Raw genomic sequence first — 5,853 nt, forward strand, 5'->3', positions numbered from 1 at the left:
ATTTCAAGGTCGCGACAGCGTTGCCCAGAGCGCACGGGCACACGTACGAGGCCCATGCAGAGGGAAGCCGCGGTGTGGGCTTCAAGGACCCTCCGTGTGGGGGTGGGATGGGGGCGGACAGGGATTTCCTGCAAACGCGGCTCCAGGCTCTGTTCCCGGCAGGGTGACGACTGTGGGCACTGCCTGTCTGTGGAGGGGCCCTGGGGCTGCCCAGCTCAGCAGGAATGGCAGGGGTGGGAAGGGAGGTCGGCTTCCCTTAGCACCCCTGACCTCACACCCCCTCATCAGGGCAGCCCGGTGCCTAAACGGCCCCTTCCTCGTCTAGCTCTGAAGACCTGGAAGGTGTGGGGGCTGGAGGACATGCAGAAAACAAAATTCTGTAAAGCAATTATCCTTCTATTAAAAAATAAAAAAGATTAAAGAAAAAACACAAAGGACAGCAAAGGTGTGGTTTGCGTTCTCAGCCAGCCTCTGCCAGATTCTGCCTGTGCTTCCGCATCAGACCAACATGCTGGTGCTCCCACCTCGTATCACAGATGAATAGAGAGAGAATAGAGACACAGAGAGGTTGAGCATCTTGCCCCAGTTCACAAGCTGCTGAGGGCAGGGCTGAGAACTGGACCCCTGTGGTCAACTCTGGAGTCCAGATTCTGTGATGACCCTGAGGGAGCTGCAGAGACCAGATGGCCCATGCTGAGACAGGCGCGCGCACACACACAGACGTGCACGTGGCATTCACCTTTGCGGCTACAGAAGTCAGAGGGAACCAGAGGGCCACCAGGAGAGGCCAAAGGAGAGTCGGGGTCTATAAGGAAGAGAAGCCACACTTCCCAGGAGACGGGGGAATCCCTTTCCTGGTGAGTCTGTCTCAAACCCTGGATTCCTCTCCGTGGACCCAGGAACTAACAGTCCAGTGACCTAACTGAGTTGGCTCCAGAATTATGCCTTCCTAGGGGTTCAGCTATGACTGGACTCCACTGCTGTCAGTGATAAGGGGGGAATGAGTACATAGTCTGGGCTTCAGATTTGTTTGGAGACAAAATTTATTAGAAGAGGAGTACTAAAAAACCACGAAGGCATTTGGCATGAACATCTCCAGAACACTTAAGAAACCCTCTGCTGTTTATCTACCTCCTCTCCTGTCATGAAAGTGGAAGGTTATTTAACAAGTAATTCTGTGCTTATCACTCTCTTTCTTTAAAATATTTATTATATATTTATTTATTCGGCTGTGCTGTGTCTTAGTTGCAGCCTGTGGGAGCTAGTTCCCCAATCAGGTATTGAACGTGGGTCTCTGCATTGGAGTCTTGGCAACTGGACCACATGGGAAGTCTCTTCTCTTACTCTTGTGGACAGTAACGGGTCACAGGCCTCCTCTGAGGCCCCCTTAGAGCTGAGGCATGGGATGGCTGCAGTAATCCTCCTGTGGCTAAGGTGTGGTTTGTTGGTCATGACTCACTCACACTCCCTACATACATAGGGCTACTCCCCTGTGTGTGTGCTCTGGTGTCTGATGAGGACGGGCTTCTGACTTAAGCTTCGCCCACACTCCCCACAAACATAGGGCTACTCCCCTGTGTGTGTCCTCTGGTGTCTGATGAGGACGGACTTCCGACTGAAGGTTCGCCCACACTCCCCACAAATATAGGGCTTCTCCCCTGGTGTGTCTTCTGGTGTCTGATGAGGGCGGACTTGTGACTGAAGCTTCTCCCACACTCCCCGCAAACATAGGGCTTCTCCCCTGTGTGTGTCCTCTGGTGTGTGATGAGGTTGAAGTTCTTACTGAAGCTTCGCCCACACTCCCCACAAACATAGGGCTTCTCCCCTGTGTGTGTCCTCTCGTGTGTGATGAGGACGGACTTGTGACTGAAGCTTCGCCCACACTCCCCGCAAACATAGGGCTTCTCCCCTGTGTGTGTCCTCTGGTGTGAGATGAGATGGGACTTCTGACTGAAGCTTCGCCCACACTCCCCGCAAACATAGGGCTTCCCCCCTGTGTGTGTCCTCTCGTGTCTGATGAGGACGGACTTCTGACTGAAGTTTCGCCCACACTCCCCGCAAACATAGGGCTTGTCCCCTGTGTGTGTCCTCTCGTGTGTGCTGAGACTTGACCTGTCCTTGGAGCCTTGCCCACACTCTCCGTACGTGACTCTCATAATCCCTGAGACCCCTGCCCCCGTGAGTAATGTGCCTGTGTCCTCTGGATTCAGTTTCTGGCGTGTGCTGGGTTCGTCTTTCATTCTCTCATGCACCCCAGGACCCCCCATTTGTCCTCCGGGTGAGTAGGAAGAGGCCCTTGAAATCCTCTTCAGCCTTACGCTTTTCAGCAAAGGTTGGGGCCTGTCCTTGGCCTCCTGACCCTCAGGTTTGTCGCTTGGGCTGTGTGGATCTGAATATCGCTGATTTTGATTGCCTGGGCAGGGATCCTCTGGTTGGAGGAGGTCTCTTTCAGATGGTCTCAGGAGGGTCTGAGAGGGGTGACTGCGTTGGATGTGTTGGCTGAGGAATTTCTGACTGGAGAAGGCCAGAGAGCTGGAGGCACATGGGTGGATCTTGGGCTTTGGTTCTGCTGAAAGAGGAAGCTTTTGGTCAGGTAGCTGGTTTGCCATATTTAGGTCCTCACCAGTAATCACCTAAGTGTTGACAGTGCACGATTTGTCTCCCATCGAGTGTGTCTTTATAGTCCACGTTTCCACTCCACTCTTATTCTCTACATCTACAGAAATCCAGGAAGCTGGTGTCAAGGGCCTTTTCTACATATCACCCAGATAGGGACCTTCCAGCAGCATCAGAGGCAGTGTCTCTCCTGTTAGAGGTGGATCTGTAGGGACTTTCCCTGCGTGTAAGTGTCTGAAATGTCATGTCACAGTGGCCACAGGTATTTACCCTACTGAGGGATAAGACTTGATGACTCAGGTGAAATCTCCTGAATGGCTCCCTGTGAGGAGAAAGGGTCTATTAAGTTAGGGGCGCCTGGTCTGGAGTTCTCTGCATATGGGAGGGAGCACAGGGGGTGGTTACAGCAGGTGTGGGTAAATCTGACTTTGTGGCTCCTTGTTCAAAGAGCAGCCTTTGTGCCGATCTCTGCAGGAAGTGGGTTTGAGACTGGACGAGACCGAGCGGCCCAGGTCCCACTGACTACAGGTCTCTGGCCCCTGCTGCCCAAAGAGGTTCACAAATTACTCCTCTCTCAGTTTCCCATAGACCATAAAATAAAGGCATACACTTTCTCAAGCCTCACCAGTACTCATACCTCATTTGTTACATTCAGGTTTAGTCCATTCAACGTGCACTAGGAAGCCCTATTTAAAAATACATCTCCAGCCAGACTCTTCACATCCTCACTCGAAAGCATCTTCAGACAGCCCACTCTCCTCTCATGTCTGGCAATGAACTGACCTCTGAGGGGACTCCCCGCTGCTGTCTCTTCCCAAAAATGAGCCAGAGCATCATCTTAGCACAGAGAACATGCTGCTTGCAGCAGAAAGCCACGCAGTTGTTCTGTGTCACCCAGGAGGACCCCTGGGGCTTGCACGTGGACACAGGCCCTGAGGCTTCCGTGTCCCATCCAGCCTCCTTCTCTCCCTCTGTGCTTCCTCCCACGACCCCTGGCATGGCCTCTCTTCCTGGCCCTGGGGCTGCGGCACTGGCTGCTTCCCTGCCTGGAATCCTTTCTCGCAGGCATTATCTCTGCACAGACCCTGCCGCACCGTCCTTTACCACACCCCACCCCCTGCTCTCGCTGACCCGAGGCACGTTCCCTGCACTGGTTTTCCTCAGAGCACCAGCCCCTGTGTGGCATGAAGCCCCTGCTGACCCAGGGCAGTGGTTCTGTCTGTTTCGGTGCGTGGAGCCCTGTCTGGCACAGAGTGTGAACTCACATGACAACAGACTGGAACAGTAACTGAATGCACATCACTGCACATCTGTCGCTTAGAAATGGGAGGAAATGAGGAAGAAACAGGTAAAGGGCAGAGAGCTGGTAGGTGCCAGAAATGTTGCTTTTTGCTTCTCAGCCTTTCTGCAGAAGGTGATGTTACACATTTTTTTGCATGAAATATTAAAAATTAGAACTAGCATTTTTAATATAAAAATTGTGGCATTTGGGATCTAGCTCCCTGACTATGGACTGAACCCAACTTCTCTGCACTGGGAGTGTGAAGTCTTAGCCACTGGACAAATAATCTTATTTATAATACCATTGAAAAGAATGAAGCAATTAGGAATAAACTTAAGGAGATGAAAGACTTATATGTTGAAAACGACAAAATATTGCTGAAAGGAATCTGACATAAATAAATAGATAGTTGTCTCATGTATATGGATCTGGAGGCTTAATATTATTAAGCTGTTCATACTACCCAAAGCAATTTAAAGATTCAATGCAATTCATATTAAAATCCCAATGGAATTTTTTTCAGATATAGAAAATCCATCCAACAGTTAACATGGAATCTCAGAGCACCCCAAATAGGCAAAGCAATGTTAGAAAGAACAGCAAAGCTGGAGGCCTCTGATTTCAGAACATACTACAAAGGTACAGGAACCAAAAGAGGGTAGATTTGGCAAAAAATGTATCCTTAGTCGCTCAGTGTTCTTGATTTTTTGTGACCTTTTGGACTGTAGCCCACCAGGCTCCTCTGTCCAGGGGATTTCTCAGGCAAGAATACTGGACAGGGTTGCCATTTCCTTCTCCAGGGGATCTTCTTAACCCATGGATTTAACCCACATCTCCTGTGTCTCCTGCACTGAAGGCAGATTCTTCACCTGCTGAGCCACTGAGGAAGCTGGCTGGCATAAAGACAGATATGTCAATCAATGGAACAGAATAGACAGCCAGAAATAAACTCTTGGATACATGGTCTAATGATCTTCATCTCGGGTGTCAAGATAATGGGGAAAGTTTAATCCCTGTAATGAATGGTGCTGGGGAAACAAAATAACCATATGCAAAATAATGAACATCTTACATCTTGAAGAAAAATCAATTCAGAATGGATGAAAGACCTAAATGCAAGACTTGATAAGACTCTTAGAAGAAAACAAGGGTGAAGAGTTCAGGACATTGAATCAGCAATGATTTCTTAGATATGGTACCAAGTGCACAAGTATTAGTAACAAAGTACAAATAGACAAATGAGATTAATCTTAAAACCTCTGTGCACAAAGGACACTGAACAGAGTTGAAAAGGCCACCTACAGGATGGTAGAAAATATTTGTAAAATATGCATCTGATAAGGGGTTACTAAGCATACACCATTATGAAGGCTACCTATAAGCCCGGAAGAGAACCTGATTGACCATGATGGCATCTTGATATCAAATTTCCATGCTCCAGCCTTGTAAGAAAACAAATTTCTGTGGTTTAAGGAATGCAGTCTGCTTTGTTATGGCAGTCTGAGCTGACTAACAGTGAGACAAGGAATTGAATAGACATTTCTCCAAAGAAAATACACAAATGGCCAACAAACACATGAAAAGATGCTCAATATTACTAATCAACAGGGAAATACAAACTGAAACCTTCTGTGATGGGCAATATGTATAAGAAGACAATAGCAAGTTTGGTAAGGATATGGATAAATTGGAACCCTTATACACTATTGTTGGCAATGTAAAATGTTGCAAGCTTTCTAGAAAACAGTATGGAGTTTCCACAGAAAATTAGAACTACTGTATGACCTCACAATCTAACTCAAGAGTGTATTTCCATAAAGAATTGAAAGCAAGTTATTGAATAAATAGTGGGCACATGTATGGGCATTTCCACATTATTCCCAATGGGCAAGATGTGTAAGCAATCTAAATGTTCATTGGTGGATAAAACATAAAGATTATATATAAGATATATG

At 48.1% G+C, this 5,853-nt stretch overlaps 1 pseudogene; it reads right to left on the bottom strand.

Moving 5' to 3' along the window:
• Positions 1 to 1,455: 1,455 nt before the first annotated feature.
• LOC133042516 (histone-lysine N-methyltransferase PRDM9-like) lies at positions 1,456 to 2,609 on the bottom strand (annotated as a pseudogene).
• Positions 2,610 to 5,853: the final 3,244 nt, after the last annotated feature.

The sequence above is a fragment of the Dama dama genome, chromosome 1 (genome assembly GCF_033118175.1).
Source record: "Dama dama isolate Ldn47 chromosome 1, ASM3311817v1, whole genome shotgun sequence".
NCBI lineage: Eukaryota > Metazoa > Chordata > Mammalia > Artiodactyla > Cervidae > Dama > Dama dama.